This window comes from Triticum urartu, chromosome 7 (genome assembly GCF_003073215.2).
Source record: "Triticum urartu cultivar G1812 chromosome 7, Tu2.1, whole genome shotgun sequence".
Taxonomy (NCBI): Eukaryota; Viridiplantae; Streptophyta; class Magnoliopsida; order Poales; family Poaceae; genus Triticum; species Triticum urartu.
In genome coordinates this window covers 58,039,534-58,060,848 of record NC_053028.1, presented here as the reverse complement: position 1 = coordinate 58,060,848, position 21,315 = coordinate 58,039,534, and the positions used below count along the sequence as shown (strand labels likewise).

Sequence of the window (21,315 nt, the reverse complement as noted above, 5' to 3'; positions counted from 1 at the left end):
CTTGAGGTGACACGATCTTGATGTATCACGAGCTTTGCTATTGTAGTTGGATCTTATGTTTCTTCTCCCCCTCTACTCTCTTGTAATGTATTGAGTTTCCCCTTTGAAGTTATCTTATCGGATTGAGTCTTTAAAGATTTGAGAACACTTGATGTATGTCTTGCCGTGCGTATCTGTGGTGACAATGGGATACCACGTGATTCACTTGATGTATGTTTTGGTGATCAACTTGCAGGTTCCGCCCATGAACCTATGCATAGGGGTTGGCACACGTTTTCGTCGTGATTCTCCGGTAGAAACTTTGGGGAACTCTTTGAGGTTCTATGTGTTGGTTGAATAGATGAATCTGAGATTGTGTGATGCATATCATATAATCATACCCACGGATACTTGAGGTGACATTGGAGTATCTAGGTGACATTAGGGTTTTGATTGATTTGTGTCTTAAGGTGTTATTCTAGTACGAACTCTAGGGCTGTTTGTGACACTTATAGGAATAGCCCAACGGATTGATTGGAAAAAATAACTTTGAGGTGGTTTCGGACCCTACCATAATCTCTTCATTCGTTCTCCAATTATGTTGAGGGATAGTTCGTTCTCCGCTATTAGTGACTTTGGAGTGACTCTTTGTTGCATGTTGAGGGATAGTTATGTGATCCAATTATGTTATTATTGTTGAGAGGACTTACACTAGTGAAAGTATGAACCCTAGGCCTTGTTTCCTAGCATTGCAATACCGTTTTAGCTCACTTTTACCATTAGTTACCTTGCTGTTTTTATATTTTCAGATTACAAAAACCATTATCTACTATCCATATACCACTTGTATCACCATCTCTTCGCCGAACTAGTGCACCTATACAATTTACCATTGTATTGGTTGTGTTGGGGACACAAGAGACTCTTTGTTATTTGGTTGCAGGGTTGCTTGAAAGAGACCATCTTCATCCTACGCCTCCTACGGATTGATAAACCTTAGGTCATCCACTTGAGGGAAATTTGCTACTGTCCTACAAACCTCTGCACTTGGAGGCCCAACAACGTCTACAAGAAGAAGGCTGTGTAGTAGACATCAGCTACCAAACGTCAAAACGTAACTGGGTGACTATAAAGGTGCTCTACAGGTGTCTCCGATGGTGTTTGTTGAGTTGGCATAGTTCGAGATTAGGATTTGTCACTCTGATTGTCGGAGAGGTATCTCTGGGCCCTCTCGGTAATACACATCACTATAAGCCTTGCAAGCATTGTGACTAATGAGTTAGTTGCGGTATGATGCGTTACGGAATGAGTAAAGAGACTTGGCGGTAACGAGATTGAACTAGGTATTGAGATACCGGCGATCGAATCTCGGACAAGTAACATACCGATGACAAAGGGAACAACGTATGTTGTTATGCGGTTTGACCGATAAAGATCTTCGTAGAATATGTATGAGCCAATATGAGCATCCAGGTTCCTCTATTGGTTATTGACCGGAGACATGTCTCAGTCATGTCTACATAGTTCTCGAACCCGTAGGGTCCGCACGCTTAACGTTCGGTGACGATCGGTATTACGAGTTTATGTCTTTTGATGTACCGAAGATAGTTCGGAGTCCCGGATATGATCACGGACATGACGAGGAGTCTCGAAATGGTCGAGAGATAAAGATTGATATATTGGACGACTATATTCGGACACCGGATGAGTTCCGGGGGTCACCGGATATTTATCGGAGTGCCCACTACACCACGACACTACAACGACGACACGCATCTGTTGGTATAAGTGTACATTAGCGACACATTGTCTATTGAAAACAATAATGACACATCGATTGTGAGAGTTGCTCTAGAGTGACGACGTTCTATGTGTCGTTAATGCTTAAATGTGTGCGGACATACAATGTGTCGGCGTATGCTTTTTTGGCTGTTAGATTATCCGTCGCTGTTGCTTGGCGATAGAAAAAGTGTCGGCGTATGTTTGGACCGAGCCACGCGGGACAAGTTTTGCGCGCGAGAGACTCCAAAATTTTGGCTAAGCCCATCTTATCTCTTTCTCCGCCCGGCCACCCATCTTCAACTAAAAAAAACTCTTTTCTCTTCCTCCCACGCCACACACTCTCCCACCTAAACCTAAACCTAGGTCACCTGCCGCCGCCGGCCCCTGACTTGCCGGCCGATTTGCTCGCGCTGCCGCCTCTCCCACCACCAACGGCGCCTCCCAAAGCAGGAGATCCACCGCGACCGAAGCAGGCCAGGCGGCGGCCCTGGCGCACCTAGATCGGCCAGCGCCGTCCGACGTCGAGCTCCTCTGCTCCCAGCGCCAGATCCACCTATGGCTCCATTTCCACAACCACGCACCGGCAGCCGCCATGGAAGGTCTCCTCCCTGCCCCTCTCTCCCCCGGGCTGTTGGTTAGTTTTGTTTTGGCCGCTCCCCTTCCTGATGTGGTTTCCTCACGCCCGCACGCAGGTGCTCTATGTGCTTGCTTCTTCCCTTCCGGGGACGCCGCTACTCTGACGCCATGGACAAATGTAAGCATTTTCTTCTCTCCCCTTCTGTTCGTCTCCTTCCTCCGGCCTGAATTTGCTTACTGCACAACAGTAATTATTTCTTCAGGGGTGAGAAAAGGAGAGGTCCCGCAATCCAAATTTCCTTCTCTTGAACCAATGAAGCACAATCCTTTGCAGCACCTTAAGTTTCAGACTGAATAAATTATGTTGGCCACCTGTATTTGGAAAATTTACCCGATGTAGTATGTACATTTAGTTTCCTAGAAGGCCATTGTGCTTGTCGTTAATTAGCAACTCACATTCCAAAAGTGCCGGTGGGAAATTGTGAAATTAGTATTGCAGTTTGCATCTTTGTACAGAACATGTTATAAGGTCAATATTAACACTAAAAGTTGGACTCTGTATGTAGTGTATGGGAAGTTTTAAATGATTATGCGAATTTGCTTTTCCTTCAGTTGTGCCTCAGATTTCACAATCATTATTTATTTATTTTAGAGACTAAAAAATGAAGAGAGAGATTATGGGGTGTGGTGGCCATTAGTTGCTTCCGCTGTATGTTGACCTACTTGCCTTTCCTTTTGTTATACATGCAGCCCAAATTTACGGGGGGTGTTATATAGCTTGGCAACGGATTATATTGTAAACCATCTGCTAGTTTATTCCTCGGCTTGTCTAAGATTGTTGTTATTGCTTCAGAGTTCATATCAAACATATTTCCCTTTTGATAATTTGGACATGTTATTTCCTGAGTGCTAGCTCTAAAATAGGACATGCATTTCCGTAACAGCTCCAAACTCTGACAATTAATTTGCACAATAAAGTAATTAATGATAAACCAATTTAATATTTTTTCTTTTTCTGCGCTACTTGTATCGATGTTGCTTCAGTTTCAGAATTTCAGTCACGTGTTTTTATCTATCTATGTACCAATTAATGGATTCAACTCTTGTGCCACAGGATTACAAAAGGTTGATGCAAACCAGCTCCAGAATGAGCTCAAGGCATAGAGAAAGAATGAGGAGGAGGAGATGAGCACACTTCTGAACCACTACCTCCATTTCTGTGCAGTTCTAGAAGGAGCTCAAACATATTTCTCATGCCTCTGAATTTCCTTTTTCTTGTACTGGATATCTTCTTGTTCTTTCACTCCTAACCAGTAGACTTCTAATCTAGGTGCTCATTATTTCTACTTGTTTGTTGTCTCAGGGATCACAAGTTTAATGTTTACTAAATCAAGAAACCTTCTGAATCTGCTAACATAGCCTCCATTTACTCTCTGCTCAAGTCTGTTTGTGGCATATCTTATTTTAACTTCTGTTTTAGTCTGCTCAAGTGGAGATCTCCGTAAACTTCAGAAATCATAGTCACGAAATTGTAGGGATAAAAGGGGTAATGGAAAATTGCATTTCTCTAGTCTCAGTTTGTTCTTCCTTGGCGCCCTACTATTTACGTTTTTTTCTATTTGGTATGTATATTCGTAATGAATGTCCACTTCTCCTATCTATATTTTCATAACTATGTTTCTTAATTATACTACTAATTCACACGAAGTTGCTTGGTGGATAGTGCAGTTTTAACCTGCTGCTTCTCGATAAAAGTTGTTGCCATGTATTTAACTCATCACATAATTTTCTCAGTATGCATATTTTGCACTATTTTTTATTAAGCATCATGGTCTGATATGTGCTACTTGCAGGAGAAAAGATGGAAGGAACAAGAGGTGGAAGTGAGCTCCGAGCATATGAACAATCGAGGCTTGCAAGTATTGCAGAAAACAAAAGTAAGTTGAGAGCTCTTGTTGAAATAAAAAGAAAATATTTAGCATTGGGAGAAAACATGAGGCCCTCTGGGGAAGTAGGCGGCTCGTCCCAGCGAGCCAATAATTAAGTTTATTCGGAGTTGTCATTGCTAAGTGTAGCTGGCATCAAGAGCTATGCTCGTAGCAGGCTTGAATTGGTAAACTCAAGCACCTCCTTTTGAAAGTTATGCATCCGATTAGTTGGTTTTCTAATTATTAGGGAAAAAAATTGTTGCAGGCTGAAGAACTTGGCTATGACATGCAGAGAGATGAAATATTTGTCAGAGCACATACACGTAAAATTGGAGTTCCTACCGCACAAGCGGAGACACTAATTGTTAGTCACACATACACATCATGTGTTTTTCTTTAGTACAGCCATGCACGTGACTGCATATTAATCGATGACAAGTATACATTGCACTGACTTCATTGTAGAAATAAATTAGGTGCCTCATTTGCTCTATTTTTTTTGCAGAAACAACCTGAAGAAGCAGCTGAACCACCAACAACACTTGCAATGGAAATTCAATTTCATCGACAAGATGAACAAGTTTCTACTCTACTAGGGCGCACAGAAAAAATGCAACGATAAATTGGAGAGATGCATCAAGTTCTCTTTTCTCAAGGAATCGGAAATGTGGAAACACTAGGTATTATTCTTACTTTTTTCCATGAGTTGGCATTGCCATGTTTCGCTTGATGCTTGGGTAGGAAGAGATAGGTTCAGAATGGGGAAAAGGGTCCTCAGTTTGAGCTAAACAATATGATTCTTCTTTTGGGCAATCTTTGCATTTTTCTTGTCAGGTTTCATGCATCATAACTAAACACATGTAGTGCAGTTTGTAGTGTCATTATAAATAGATGATGCATGAGGCTACTAGAGTATCTAGTTTCTATTGGAAATAGATAAGAATTAAGGGCACGATAAGGTGATACTAAATCTGGGCTATAGTAGAACATAGAATGTTTGGTTTCTACGTTTATATGTGTGCAACGCAACCGCCATTGTCATGCAAATAGTACGCAGGCTAAATGTGTGATTTAGTACGCAAGCTAAACTGAATGTTTGCTTGCATATTTGTTCAAATACGGTCAGTGGTACAATTGTCTGTCAGTGTGCAATTCCTAGTAGCTAAACTGAAGCTTGCTCTCTTTTAAAGATCAGCCACAAAAAAAATACTTGACCATTATTTTTCTGCGAAGCATATTTAGTTCAGTCCACATGTTAGGATTACACCTGACTCCTTTTTTAGGTAAACATAGGTGGCGTAGCCTATTGCAGCATCTGTTTAGTTTTAGGATTTTAACCATAGCAGAAAACAACATATGCGAACCCCTATTGTATACCACAAAATGTTTCATAGCATGCATGAACCACAACACAAGCGATGTCTTTTAAATTGACTTGTTTTCACCAAGTACACTATTACATATATGACTGTTGGCACATGTATATGTAATAATGCTTGTTTCTTAGACCTTTGGACTCGAAGGCAACTCATAAATTTGAATACATTGTATTATTTCAAAGATTGCTGAAACATATGAGTTCTTTTGTAGGGACAAATGGTAGAAAGTAGCAAGTCCACTGGCTGATTGAAGATGTTCTCGTGATTGCTTTTGTTGAGAACATGGATGACACATTTTGTTCATACGGAAGTTGATTTGGTTTGGCAATTAAAGAGTTGGTCTTCCATAATATTCTGTAGCAGTAGCAGTCCAGTGAACAAGCACTTGGTCTCTTATGAACTTTGGCCATTATGTTTGTAACATGCCTCTCTTGTATATGTGACTTGTGCATTTCCATAATGGTTGTAGCTAACTTGAGTGAAGAAAACTAATGAATCTTCTATATATATTGAATGAACGCATTGGTCAATGATATCTTGTGATGAATAGAAGAGTGCAATTGTTTGTATGTATTGCATATTGAACATGAGTTTAATATTATGAATGTAATTGCATTCAAAATATTGTGCACTTGCATTTGTGCTGAAATGTAGAACACTGGCAACAAATGTGTCGGTAGAAGTATCTGACGTCACACAAACTGTCGGCATAGCGCATTGATAGACAAACTGTCGGTGTAGAAATGCACATCGCACAATCTGTCGGCATATCACACTAACAGATGATTTGTTGGCATAGAGTTGTCTGTTGGTGTAGAAATGTCTGTCGGTGTAGATCTCACAAATGGCGTCATACTGTCTGCCGGCCTAGATTTATCTGTCGGTAAAGACCTTTCTCGGCAGGACTATAGGCGACAACTCCTTTCTGTCGGGAAAGGTCTTTGCCGACACTAAATGTGTCGCCTTAGGTGACCTTTGCTGATAGATTCTTTGACGCTGTTTTGAGTGTCGTGGTGTAGTGGCCGGAGGGGTTATCGGAACCCCCGGGGGAACTAATGGGCCAACATGGGCCTTGTGTGTGAGAGAGAAGGAGGGCTAGGGCTGCCCCCCCTGAAGGAAATATGCCCTAGAGGCAATAATAAAGTTATTATTTATTTTCTTATATCATGATAAATGTTTATTATTCATGCTAGAATTGTATTAACCGGAAACATAATACATGTGTGAATACATAGACAAACAGAGTGTCACTAGTATGCCTCTACTTGACTAGCTCGTTGATCAAAGATGGTTAAGTTTCCTAACCATATACATGAGTTGGCATTTGATTAACGGGATCACATCATTAGGAGAATGATGTGATTGACTTGACCCATTCCGTTAGCTTGCACTTGATCGTTTAGTTTGTTGCTATTGCTTTCTTCATGACTTATACATGTTCCTATGACTATGAGATTATGCAACTCCCGTTTACCGGAGGAACACTTTGTGTGCCACCAAACGTCACAACGTAACTGGGTGATTATAAACGTGCTCTACAGGTGTCTCCAAAGGTACTTGTTAGGTTGGCGTATTTCAAGATTAGGATTTGTCACTCCGATTGTCGGAGAGGTATCTAGGCCACTCGGTAATGCGCATCACTATAAGCCTTGCAAACATTGCAACTAATGAGTTAGTTGCGAGATGATGTATTACGGAACGAGTAAAGAGACTTGTCGGTAACGAGATTGAACTAGGTATTGAGATACCGACGATCGAATCTCGGGCAAGTAACATGTCGATGACAAAGGGAACAACGTATGTTGTTATGCGGTCTGACCGATAAAGATCTTCGTAGAATATGTAGGAGCCAATATGGGCATCTAGGTCCTGCTATTGTTTATTGACCAGAGAGGTGTCTCGATCATGTCTACATAGTTCTCGAACCCGTAGGGTCCGCACGCTTAACGTTCGTTGACGATATAGTACTATGAGTTATGTATGTTGGTGACCGAATGTTGTTCGGAGTCCCGAATGAGATCACAGACATGACGAGGAGCTCCGGAATGGTCAGGAGGTAAAGATCATATATTGGATGATATGGTTTGGCCAAGGGGTCAGGCCCATGGGGCTATAAGTCGGTGCAAAAGGAGTTTTGCGGAGGCCAGGGTGCCAAACGCCGGAGACCCTGGCGTCTGGCCCTGGGCCAGACGCCGAGGCCCATGGCGTCTGGGCCAGACGCCAAGGATTGTGGCGTTTGGTCCTGGAGTCCGTGTGGGACTCTTGCCTTTCAGGCAAAACCGACTCTGAGGAGGCTTTTACTCCAAGTTTCGACCCCAGGGCTCAACATATAAATAGAGGGGCAGGGCTAGCACCAAAGACACATCAAGAAACACCAAGCCGTGTGCCGGCAACCCCGTCCCCTCTAGTTTATCCTCCGACCTAGTTTTCGTAGTGCTTAGGCGAAGCCCTACGGAGATTGTTCTTCACCAACACCGTCACCACGCCGTCGTGCTGCCGGAACTCATCTACTACTTCGCCCCTCTTACTGGATCGAGAAGGCGAGGATGTCACCGAGCCGAACGTGTGCAGAACTCGGAGGTGCCGTGCTTTCGGTACTTGGATCGGTCGGATCGTGAAGACGTACGACTACATCAACCGCGTTGATATAACGCTTCCGCGAACGGTCTATGAGGGTACGTAGACAACACTCTCCCCTCTCGTTGCTATGCATCACCATGATCCTGCATGTGCGTAGGATTTTTTTTTTGAAATTACTACGTTCCCCAACAGTGGCATCCGAGCCAGGTTTTATGCGTAGATGTCATATGCACGAGTAGAACACAAGTGAGTTGTGGGCGATATAAGTCATACTGCTTACCAGCATGTCATACTTTGGTTCGGCGGTATTGTTGGATGAAGCGGCCCGGACCGGTCATAACCCACAAGTATAGAGGATCGCAACAGCTTTCGAGGGCAGAGTATTCAACCCAAATATATTGATTCGACACAAGGGGAGCCAAAGAATATTCTCAAGTATTAGATGCTGAGTTGTCAATTCAACCACACCTGGAAACTTAGTATCTGCAGCAAAGTGTTTAGTAGCAAAGTAATATGATAGTGGTAGCAGCAGCAACAAAAGTAAAGACAACAAAAGTAATGTTTTTGGTATTTTGTAGTGATTGTAACAGTAGCAGCGGGAAAGTAAATAAGCGTAAACCAGCATATGGAAAACTCGTAGGCACCGGATCAGTGATGGATAATTATGCCGGATGCGGTTCATCATGTAACAGTCATAACATAGGGTGTCACAGAACTAGCTCCAATTCATCAATGTAATGTACGCATGTATTCCGAATATTGTCATACGTGCTTATGGAAAAGAACTTGCTTGACATCTTTTGTCCTACCCTCCCGTGGCAGCAGGGTCCTATTGGAAACTAAGGGATATTAAGGCCTCCTTTTAATAGAGAACCGGAACAAAGCATTAGCACATAGTGAATACATGAACTCCTCAAACTATGGTCATCACCGGGAGTGGTCCCGATTATTGTCACTTCGGGGTTGCCGGATCATAACACATAGTAGGTGACTATAGACTTGCAAGATAGGATCAAGAACTCATATATATTCATGAAAACATAATAGGTTCAGATCTAAAATCATGGCACTCGGGCCCTAGTGACAAGCATTAAGCATAGCAAAGTCATAGCAACATCAATCTCAGAACATAATGGATACTAGGGATCAAACCCTAACAAAACTAACTCGATTACATGATAAATCTCATCCAACCCATCACCGTCCAGCAAGCCTACGATGCAATTACTCACGCACGGCGGTGAGCATCATGAAATTGGTGATGGAGGATGGTTGATGATGACGACGGCGACGAATCCCCCTCTCCGGAGCCCCGAACGGACTCCAGATCAGCCCTCCTAAAAGGTTTTAGGGCTTGGCGGCGGCTCTGTATCGTAAAACATGATAATTTCTTCCCTCTGATTTTTCTCTCTCCAAAAGCAAATATATAGAGTTGGAGTTGGCGTCGGAGGGTCAACAGGGGGCCCACGAGGTAGGGGGCGCACCCCCCACCCTCGTGGAAAGGGTGTGGGCCCCCTGGTCTTCATATTTGGCGAGGATTTTTTATTATTTTTTCTAAGACCTCCTGTGGAGTTTCAGGTCATTCCGAAAATATTTGTTTTCTGCACATAAAACAACATCATGGTAATTCTGCTGAAAACAGCGTCAGTCCGGGTTAGTTCCATTCAAATCATACAAGTTAGAGTCCAAAACAAGGGTAAAAGTTTTTGGAAAAGTAGATACGACGGAGGCGTATCACCGCCAAGGGTGGGAAAGGACGCCAGGTCCCCCCTTGATCACTCCGAGCAGGCTGGCTGGCGAGATCCGACGACCGAAGAGTGGATTAGCTGGCGATCTCAAAACCCTAATCTTGCACCCCCGAGATCGCCTCGTGTGCCACCCTGCCACTCAAAAACATAAATGCAGAGCACCTTTAAAGATCAAGGACTGACTAGACATTGTAATTCATGGTAAAAGAGATCCAATCATAGTCATACCCAATATAAATTAACAGTGATGAATGCAAATGACGGCTGTGCTCTCCAGCTAGTGCTTTTTAATAAGAGGGTGATGACTCAACATAAAAGTAAATGGATAGGCCCTTCGCAGAGGGAAGCAGGGATTTGTAGAGGTGCCAAAGCTCGGTTTTGAAATAGAGATAAATTGTATTTTGAGCAGTATACTTTCATTGTCAACGTAGCAACTAAGAGATGGCGATATCTTCCATGCTAAACACATTATAGGCGGTTCCCAAACAGAATGGTAAAGTTTATACTCCCCCTCCACCAACAAGCATCAATCCATGGCTTGTGCGAAACAACGAGTGCCTCCAACATACATCAGGTCCCAGGGGGAGTTTTGTTTGCAATTAATTTTGATTTAGTTTGCATAAAGCATGGGACTGGGCATCCCGGTGACCAGCCATTTTCTCGTGAGAGAGGAGCGGTGTCCACTCCTCTTGAGAATAACCCGCCTAACACGGAAGATAAGGACAGCCTTTGTTGATACATGAGCTATTCGAGCATACAAAACAGAATGTTTATTTGAAGGTTTAGAGTTTGGCACATACAAATTTACTTGGAACGGCAGGTAAATACCGCATATAGGAAGGTATAGTGGACTCATCTGGAATAACTTTGGGGTTTAAGGGATTGGATGCACAAGCACTATTCCCGCTTAGTACAGGTGAAGGCTAGCAAAAGACTGGGAAGCGACCAACTAGAGAGCGACAACAGCCATGTACATGCATTAAAATTAATAAACATTGGATGCAAGCATGAGTAGGATATAATCCACCATGAACATAAATATCGTGAAGGCTATGTTGATTTGTTTCAACTACATGCGTGAACATGTGCCAAGTCAAGTCACTTAGATCATTCAAAAGAGGATACCACCCCATCATACCACATCATAATCATCTCAATAGCATGTTGGCACACAAGGTAAATCATTATATCTCATAGCTAATCAAGCATGGCACAAGCAACTACGATCTCTAATTGTCATTGCAAACATGTTTATTCATAATAAGCTGAATCAAGAGCGAGGGACTCATCATATTTACAAAAACAAAAGAGGTCGAGTTCATACCAGCTTTTTTCATCTCAGTCAGTCCATCATATATCATCATAATTGCCTTTCACTTGCACGACCGAACGGTGTGAATAATAATAATAGTGCACGTGCATTGGACTAAGCTGGAATCTGCGAGCATTCAATAAACAGGAGAGGACAAGGCAATATGGGCTCTTGGTTAAATCAACAATAATGCATATAAGAGCCACTTCAACAATTTAATTATGGTCTTCTCCTACTGACCCCCAAATAAAAGAAAATAAATAAAACTATTTACACGGGAAAGTCCCAACAAGCAAAATAAGAACAGGAAATATTTTTGGGTTTTCTTTTTAATTATTACTACTACAGCAGAGAAATAAACTACTACTAATTTTTTTGTTTTTTCTTAAGGTTTAACAGACACACAAGAAGAAAGCAGGAAAAAAAAAATAAACTAGCATGGATATTACAGTGAAAAAGTATGAGCACCGACATCTACAATGGGTGTGTGTGAACATAAATGTAATGTCGGTGAGAAATACGTACTGCCCCAAGCTTAGGCTTTTGGCCTAAGTTGGTCTATGGCCACGGCTGGCCTGGCGGATATCCATACTAATAGTTGTTGGGGTCGTACTGTGATGAGGAGGAATAGTTGGGATCATACTGATGTGCAGCGGTTATCGCCTGCTGAGCTGCAGCGTGGAGTCGAGCTGCCTCCGCTCTCCTCTCGTACTCTTCTGCCTCCTCTCTGGTAATAACATATCTTCCTTTTTTCTATGAATCAAAGAAGGCAGGAGCAGGGAGAGTAATACGGAAAACACGTATAAAAAATTAAGCGATATAAGAGAGGTGATTCAGGCCTCTCGACAAACTGGTGCGAAGCCATAGAGTCATAATCTAAATATGCAGGAGGCAACTCCATATCACCCTCACGAATGTCTATTTCAAGAAAATGAGCTAAGCGGGTTGCATAAATTCCTCCAAAGAAATCTCCATTATGTCTATTATGATGCAACCTACGAGCTACAATGGCTCTCATATGATAAGATTGGTCTCCTAACACAGCACTCCTAAGAATGCTAAGATCAGGGACACACATGTGACATGCTTCATCCTTAGCATTTATGCATCTACCGATGAAGAGAGCAAAATAATGTATAGCAGGAAAGTGAATGCTCCCTATGGTAGCCTGCATTATATCTCTAGATTCCCCCACAGTTATACTAGCAAGAAAGTTTCTAAATTCAGATTTAGGGGGATCCCTAACACTACCCCATGATGGAAGTTTGCAAGCAGAAGTGAAATTCTCTAAGTCCATGGTATAAGATTTGTCATAAAGATCAAACATGACTGAAGGAGAATTACGTGAAGATGAATACTCAAACCTCCTCACAAATAAACTTGTGAGATCATGATACTGGGGGCATTTTTTTAGCCTCAGAATCCTCAAGACCGACATTGCGCAAATATGATTTGAATTCTTCTTTAATTCCTGCACGGTCCATAAAATTTTCCAACGGCCATTCGCAAGGCCGTACTGGAGCGTCTCTTGGTGGATCCTCATCAGCATCGTGCATAGCAATCCTGGGTCCTTGCTTCTTAGAGGAACCACCTTGGAACATCTTCCTAAGCATATTGTTTTTCTCTGAAAAATTCTGAAATTTTTAGTAACTTCAAACAAAAAATGAACCAACTTCAATAATATTGATAGCAACTACTCCTACAAGTGCCTAGAGCCTATATCAAGCATTAGAACTACTTGGAACCATATAAATTTGACATGCAAGCTCAAGAACATGGTCACCTATGCAGCACAAATTTGCAAAGAATAAAGCACTAGAACGAAAACTAATTGGACCAATGGAGGAGTCACATACCAAGGAACAATCTCCCCAAGCAGTTTTGCGAGAGGTGCTTTGAGCAAGGAGATCGAAAATCGCAGCAAAAGTGGCCGGAACTCGTGCTTGAGTTGGTTTTTCGGGTTTGTGTGAGATAGAGGAAGAAGGTGGGTGCTGGGATAAGTGGAGGAGGGCCACCGGGGGCCCACGAGGCAGGGGGCGCGCCCTAGGGGGGGGGGCGCTCACCACCCTCGTGGCCAGGTGACAGCTCCTCCCGCGGTAATTTTTGCATAGTAAATCCTCAAATATTCCCAAAAAATCATATTAAATTGGCATGGCATTCTGAGGACTTTTATTTTTGGGATATTTTTATATTGCACAGATAAGTCAGGAAACAGACAGAAAAATACTATTTTTACTTTATTTAATATAAATAACAGAAAGTAAAAGTGGGGTACAGAAGGTTGTGCTTCTAGTTTCATCCATCTCATGCTCATCAAAAAGAATCCACTAACAAGGTCGATCAAGCCTTGTTAACAAACTCATTCCGATAATCATGAAACCGGAGAAATTTTGAATAACACTAAGTTATCTCAACATGGATATGCACATCCCCAATAATAAGAATATCATATTTCTTCTTGACAGTAGGAAGAGTAAATTCAAAACCTCCAAATATAATCGATGGAATTTTTCCAATAGAATTGATACTATGAACTTGATGTTGTTTCCTCGGAAAGTGTACCGTATGCTCATTACCATTAACATGAAAAGTGACATTTCCTTTGTTGCAATCAATAACAGCCCCTGCAGTATTAAGAAAAGGTCTTCCAAGAATAATAGACATACTATCATCCTCGGGAATATCAAGTATAAAAAAGTCCGTTACAATAGTAACGTTTGCAACCACAACAGGCACATCCTCACAAATACTGACAGGTATAGCAGTTGATTTATCAGCCATTTGCAAAGATATTTCAGTAGGTTTCAGCTTATTCAAGTCAAGTCTACGATATAAAGAGAGAGGCATAACACTAACACCGGCTCCAAGATCACATAAAGCAGTTTTAATATAATTTCTTTTAATGGAGCAAGGTATATTAGGTACTCTGGGATCTCCAAGTTTCTTTGGTATTCCACCCTTAAAAGTATAATTAGCAAGCATGGTGGAAATTTCAGCTTCTGGTATCTTTCTTTTATTAGTAATGATATCCTTCATATATTTAGCATAAGGATTTGTTTTGAGCACATCAGTTAATCGCATACGCAAAAAGATAGGCCTAATCATTTCAGCAAAGCGCTCAAAATCCTCATCATCCTTTTTCTTGGATGGTTTTGGAGGAAAAGGCATGGGTTTCTGAACCCAAGGTTCCCTTTCTTTACCATGTTTCCTAGCAACAAAGTCTCTTTTATCATAACGTTGATTCTTTGATTGTGGGTTATCAAGATCAACAACAGGTTCAATTTCTACATCGTTGTCATTACTAGGTTGAGCATCATCATGAACATCATTATTGATATTTTTACTAGGTTCTTGTTCGTTACCAGATTGTGTTTCAGCATCAGACATAGATATATCATTTGGATTATGAGGTGGTTTAGCAATAGGTTCACTAGAAGTTTGCACAGTTCTATCATTTTTCTTCTTCTTTTTAGAAGAACTAGGAAAATCAATATTATTTCTTCGAGAATCTTGCTCAATTCTCTTAGGGTGGCCTTGAGGATACAAAGGTTCCTGAGTCATTCTACCAGTTCTAGTAGCCACTCTAACAGCATAATCATTTTTCTTACTATTCATTTCATTAAGCACTTCTTTTTGAGCCTTAAGTACTTGTTCTACTTGAGTGGTAATCATAGAAGCATGTTTGCTAACAAGTTTAAGTTCACCTTTAATATCAGCCATATAATCACCCAAGCGTCTAATCATATAAGCATTTTCTTTTAATTGTCTACCAAAATAAGCATTGAAGTCGTCTTGATTAAACATAAAGTTATCAAACTCATCCAAGCACTGACTAGCAATTTTAGTATGAGGGACTTCAGCTTTATCATATCTATAGAGAGAGTTTACCTTTACTACCTGTGTCGGGATATCAGGATCAGGAGGTTCTTCAGTAAATAAATAATTAAGATCATATGTTTCTTCAACAGGCGGTATATTAAGACCATGTATTTCTTCAATAGGAGGTAAATTCTTAACGTCTTCAGCTTTAATACCTTTTTATTTCATAGATTTCTTTGCTTCTTGCATATCTTCGGGACTGAGAAATAGAACACCTCTCTTCTTTGGAGTTGGTTTAGGAATAGGCTTAGTAATTGGAGCAGGAGTTGGCTCAGGAGGTGCCCAATTATTTTCATTTGTCAACATATTATTCAATGGAATTTCAGCTTCATCTGGTGTTCTTTCCCTGAAAAGAGAACCAGCACAACTATCCAGGTAATCTCTGGAAGCATCGGTTAGTCCATTATAAAACATATCAAGTATTTCAGGTTTCTTAAGAGGATGATCAGGCAAAGCATTAAGTAACTTGAGAAGCCTCCCCCAAGCTTGTGGGAGACTCTCTTCTTTAATTTGCACGAAGTTGTATATTTCCCTCAAAGTAGCTTGTTTCTTATGAGTAGGGAAATATTTAGCAGAGAAGTAATAAATCATATCCCGGGGACTATGCACACAACCAGGATCAAGAGAATTAAACCATATCTTAGCATCACCCTTTAATGAGAACGAAAATATTTTGAGTATATAAAAGTAACGCGATCTCTCATAATTAGTGAACAGGGCAGCTATATCATTTAACTTAGTAAGATGTGCCACAACAGTTTCAGATTCATAGCCATAAAATGGATCAGATTCAACCAAAGTAACTATATCAGGATCAACAGAGAATTCATAATCCTTATCAGGAACACATATAGGTGAAGTAGCAAAAGCAGGCTCGGGTTTCATTTTATCTCTAAGTGATTCTTTGTTCCATTTAATTAATAACCTCTTAAGCTCATATCTATCTCTGCAAGCTAAAATAGCTAAAGAAGCATCTTGATCAAATAAATAACCCTCAGGAATAACAGGCATATTTTCATCATCACTATCATCATCGTATTAAGATTCAATAATTTCTCTTTCTCTAGACCTAGAAATTTGTTCATCAAGAAATTCACTAAGGGGCACAGTAGTATCAGGCATAGAAGCAGTTTCATCATAAGTATCATGCATAGCAGAAGTGGCATCATCAATAACACGCGACATATCAGAACGAATAGCAGAAGGAGGTGTAGGTGTCGCAAACTTACTCATAACAGAAGGTGAATCAAGTGCAGAGCTAGATGGCAGTTCTTTACCTCCCCTCGTAGTTGAGGGATAAATCTTGGTTTTTGGATCTCTCAAGTTCTTCATAGTGTCCAGCAGATATAAATCCCAAGTGACTCAAAGAATAGAGCTATGCTCCCCGGCAACGGCGCCAAAAATTAGTCTTGATAACCCACAAGTATAGGGGATCACAACACCTTTCGAGGGTAGAGTATTCAACCCAAATTTATTGATTCGACACAAGGGGAGCCAAAGAATATTCTCAAGTATTAGCAACTGAGTTGTCAATTCAACCACACGTGGAAACTTAGTATCTGCAGCTAAGTATTTAGTAGCAAAGTAATATGATAGTGGTGGTAGCAGCAACAAAAGTAAAGACAGCAAAAGTAATGTTTTTGGTATTTTGTAGTGGTTGTAACAGTAGCAGCGGGAAAGTAAATAAGCGTAAACCAGTATATGGAAAACTCGTAGGCACCGGATCAGTGATGGATAATTATGCCGGATGCGGTTCATCATGTAATAGTCATAACATAGGGTGACACAGAACTAGCTCCAATTCATCAATGTAATGTAGGCATGTATTCTGAATATTGTCATACGTGCTTATGGAAAAGAACTTGCATGACATCTTTTGTCCTACACTCCTGTGGCAGCGGGGTCCTATTGGAAACTAAGGGATATTAAGGCCTCCTTTTAATAGAGAACCGGAACAAAGCATTAGCACATAGTGAATACATGAACTCCTCAAACTATGGTCATCACCGGGAGTGGTCCCGATTATTGTCACTTCGGGGTTGCCGGATCATAACACATAGTAGGTGACTATAGACTTGCAAGATAGGATCAAGAACTCATATATATTCATGAAAACATAATAGGTTCAGATCTAAAATCATGGCACTCGGGCCCTAGTGACAAGCATTAAGCATAGCAAAGTCATAGCAACATCAATCTCAGAACATAATGGATACTAGGGATCAAACCCTAACAAAACTAACTCGATTACATGATAAATCTCATCCAACCCATCACCGTCCAGCAAGCCTACGATGCAATTACTCACGCACGGCGGTGAGCATCATGAAATTGGTGATGGAGGATGGTTGATGATGACGACGGCGACGAATCCCCCTCTCCGGAGCCCCGAACGGACTCCAGATCAGCCCTCCTAAAAGGTTTTAGGGCTTGGCGGCGGCTCTGTATCGTAAAACATGATAATTTCTTCCCTCTGATTTTTCTCTCTCCAAAAGCAAATATATAGAGTTGGAGTTGGCGTCGGAGGGTTTCCAGGGGGCCCACGAGGTAGGGGGGCGTGCCCTAGGGGGGCGCCCCCCACCCTCGTGAGAAGGGTGTGGGCCCCCTGGTCTTCATCTTTGGCGAGGATTTTTTATTGTTTTTTCTAAGATGTTCCGTGAAGTTTCAGGTCATTCCGAGAATATTTGTTTTCTGCACATAAAACAACACCATGGCAATTCTGCTGAAAACAGCGTCAGTCCGGGTTAGTTCCATTCAAATCATACAAGTTAGAGTCCAAAACAAGGGCAAAAGTGTTTGGAAAAGTAGATACGATGGAGACGTATCAACCGACATTACACGTACGCTTACGCGAGACTGGTTCTACCGACGTGCTTTGCACACAGGTGGCTGGCGGGTGTCAGTTTCTCCAACTTTAGTTGAACCGAGTGTGGCTACGCCCGGTCCTTGCGAAGGTTAAAACAGCACCAACTTGACGAACTATCGTTTTGGTTTTGATGCGTAGGTAAGAACGGTTCTTGCTAAGCCCAGTAGTAGCCACGTAAAACTTGCAACAACAAAGTAGAGGACGTCTAACTTGTTTTTGCAGGGCATGTTGTGATGTGATATGGTCAAGACATGATGCTAAATTTTATTGTATGAGATGATCATGTTTTGTAACCGAGTTATCGGCAACTGGCAGGAGCCATATGGTTGTCGCTTTATTGTATGCAATGCAATCGCCCTGTAATGCTTTACTTTATCACTAAGCGGTAGCGATAGTCGTAGAAGCATAAGATTGGCGAGACGACAACGATGCTACGATGGAGATCAAGGTGTCGCGCTGGTGACGATGGCAATCATGACGGTGCTTCGGAGATGGAGATCACAAGCACAAGAATATGATGGCCATATCATATCACTTATATTGATTGCATGTGATGTTTATCTTTTATGCATCTTATCTTGCTTTGATTGACGGTAGCATTATAAGATGATCTCTCACTAAATTATCAAGGTATAAGTGTTCTCCCAGAGTATGCACCGTTGCAAAAGTTCTTCGTGCTGAGACACCACGTGATGACTGGGTGTGATAGGCTCTACGTTCAAATACAACGGGTGCAAAACAGTTGCACATGCGGAATACTCAGGATAAACTTGACGAGCCTAGCATATAACAGATATGACCTCGGAACACGGAGACCGAAAGGTCGAGCGTGAATCATATAGTAGATATGATCAACATAGTGATGTTCACCATTGAAACTACTCCATCTCACGTGATGATCGGACATTGTTTAGTTGATTTGGATCACGTGATCACTTAGAGGATTAGAGGGATGTCTATCTAAGTGGGAGTTCTTAAGTAATATGATTAATTGAACTTAAATTTATCATGATCTTAGTCCTGTTAGTATTGGCATATCTATGTTGTAGATCAATAGCTCACGTTTAGCTCCCCTGTTTTATTTTTGATATGTTCCTAGAGTAAACTAAGTTGAAAGATGTTAGTAGCAATGATGCCGATTGGATCCTGATTTGAGATTTATCCTCATTGCTGCACAGAAGAATTATATCCTTGATGCACCGCTAGGTGACAAACCTATTGCAGGAGCAGATGCAGATGTTATGAACGTTTGGCTAGCTCAATATGATGACTACTTGATAGTTTAGTGCACCATGCTTAAACGGCTTAGAATCGGGACTTCAAATACGTTTTGAACGTCATAGACCATATGAGATGTTCCAGGAGTTGAAGTTAATATTTCAAGCACATACCCGAGTTGAGAGATATGAAGTCTCCAACAAGTTCTATAGCTAAAAGATGGAGGAGAATAGCTGAAGCAGTGAGCATGTGCTCAGATTGTCTGGGTACTACAATCGCTTGAATCAAGTGGGAGTTAATCTTCCAGATAAAATAGTGATTGACAGAATTCTCTAGTCACCATCACCAAGTTAGTAGAACTTCGTGATGAACTATAATATGCAAGGGATAACGGAAATGATTCCCAAGCTCTTCGTGATGCTGAAATCGACGAAGGTAGAAATCAAGAAAAACATCAAGTGTTGATGGTAAACAGAACCACTAGTTTCAAGTAAAGGGACAAAGGAAAGAAAGGGGAACTTCAATAAAAACGGCAAGCAAGTTGCTGCTCAAGTGAAAAAACCCAAGTCTAAACCTAATCCTGAAACTGGGTGCTTCTACTACAAAGGAACTGGTCACTGGAAGCGGAACTACCCAAGCAATTGGCGGATAAGAAGGATGGCAAAGTGAACATAGGTATATTTGATATACATGTTATTGATGTGTACTTTACTAGTGTTTATAGCAACCCCTCAGTATTTGATACTAGTTCAGTTGTTAAGAATAGTAACTCGAAACGGGAGTTGCAAAATGAACAGTGACTAGTTAAGGGTGAAGTGATGATGTGTATTGGAAATGGTTCCAAGATTGATATGATCATCATCGCACACTCCCTATACTTTCGGGATTAGTGTTAAACCCAAAATAAATGTTATTTAGTGTTTGCGTTGAGAATGAATATGATTGGATCATGTTTATTGCAATACGGTTATTCATGTAAGTTAGAGAATAATTGTTGTTCTGTTTACATGAATAAAACCTTCTATGGTCATACACCCAACGAAAATGGTTTGTTGGATCTCGATCGTGGTGATTGATGTCTACTACACAACCTTCTTCTTGTAGACGTTGTTGGGCCTCCAAGTGCAGAGGTTTGTAGGACAGTAGCAAATTTCCCTCAAGTGGATGACCTAAGGTTTATCAATCCGTAGGAGGCATAGGATGAAGATGGTCTCTCTCAAGCAACCCTGCAACCAAATAGCAAAGAGTCTCTTGTGTCCCCAACACACCCAATACAATGGTAAATTGTATAGGTGCACTAGTTCGGCGAAGATATGGTGATACAAGTGGTATATGGATAGTAGATAAAGGTATTTGTAATCTGAAATAATAAAAACAGCAAGGTAGCAAGTGATAAAAGTGAGCGTAAACGGTATTGCAATGCTAGGAAACCATGCCTAGAGTTCATACTTTCACTAGTGCAAGTCCTCTCAACAATAATAACATATTTGGATCACATAATATCCCTCGACATGCAACAAAGAGTCACTCCAAAGTCACTAATAGCGGAGAACGAACGAAGAGATTATGGTAGGGTACGAAACCACCTCAAAGTTATTCTTTCCAATCAATCCGTTGGGCTATTCCTATAGGTGTCACAAACAGCCCTAGAGTTCATACTAGAATAACACCTTAATACACAAATCAATGAAAACCCTACTGTCACCTAGATACTCCAATGTCACCTCAAGTATCCGTGGGTATGATTATACGATATGCATCACACAATCTCAGATTCATCTATTCAACCAACACAAAGGACCTCAAAGAGTGCCCCAAAGTTCTACCGGAGAATCACGACGAAAACATGTGCCAACCCCTATGCATAGGTTCATGGGCGGAACCCGCAAGTTGATCACCAAAACATACATAAAGTGAATCACGTGATATCCCATTGTCACCACAGATACGCACGGCAAGACATACATCAAGTGTTCTCAAATCTTTAAAGACTCAATCCGATAATATAACTTCAAAGGGGAAACTCAATCCATTACAAGAGAGTAGAGGGGGGAAGAAACATCATAGG

General features: G+C 41.3%; 1 long non-coding RNA gene across 2 annotated transcripts; it reads left to right on the top strand.

Moving 5' to 3' along the window:
- Window positions 1-2,041: 2,041 nt before the first annotated feature.
- LOC125518553 lies at window positions 2,042-6,174 on the top strand. 2 transcript variants are annotated; one of them, XR_007288028.1, is made up of 6 exons: window positions 2,042-2,360; window positions 2,454-2,515; window positions 3,452-4,450; window positions 4,531-4,629; window positions 4,771-4,945; window positions 5,856-6,174. It is a non-coding gene; the product is annotated as an uncharacterized LOC125518553 (long non-coding RNA). The 2 variants fall into 2 exon arrangements; XR_007288029.1 differs by having other exon boundaries at window positions 2,043-2,360; window positions 3,452-4,274.
- Window positions 6,175-21,315: the final 15,141 nt, after the last annotated feature.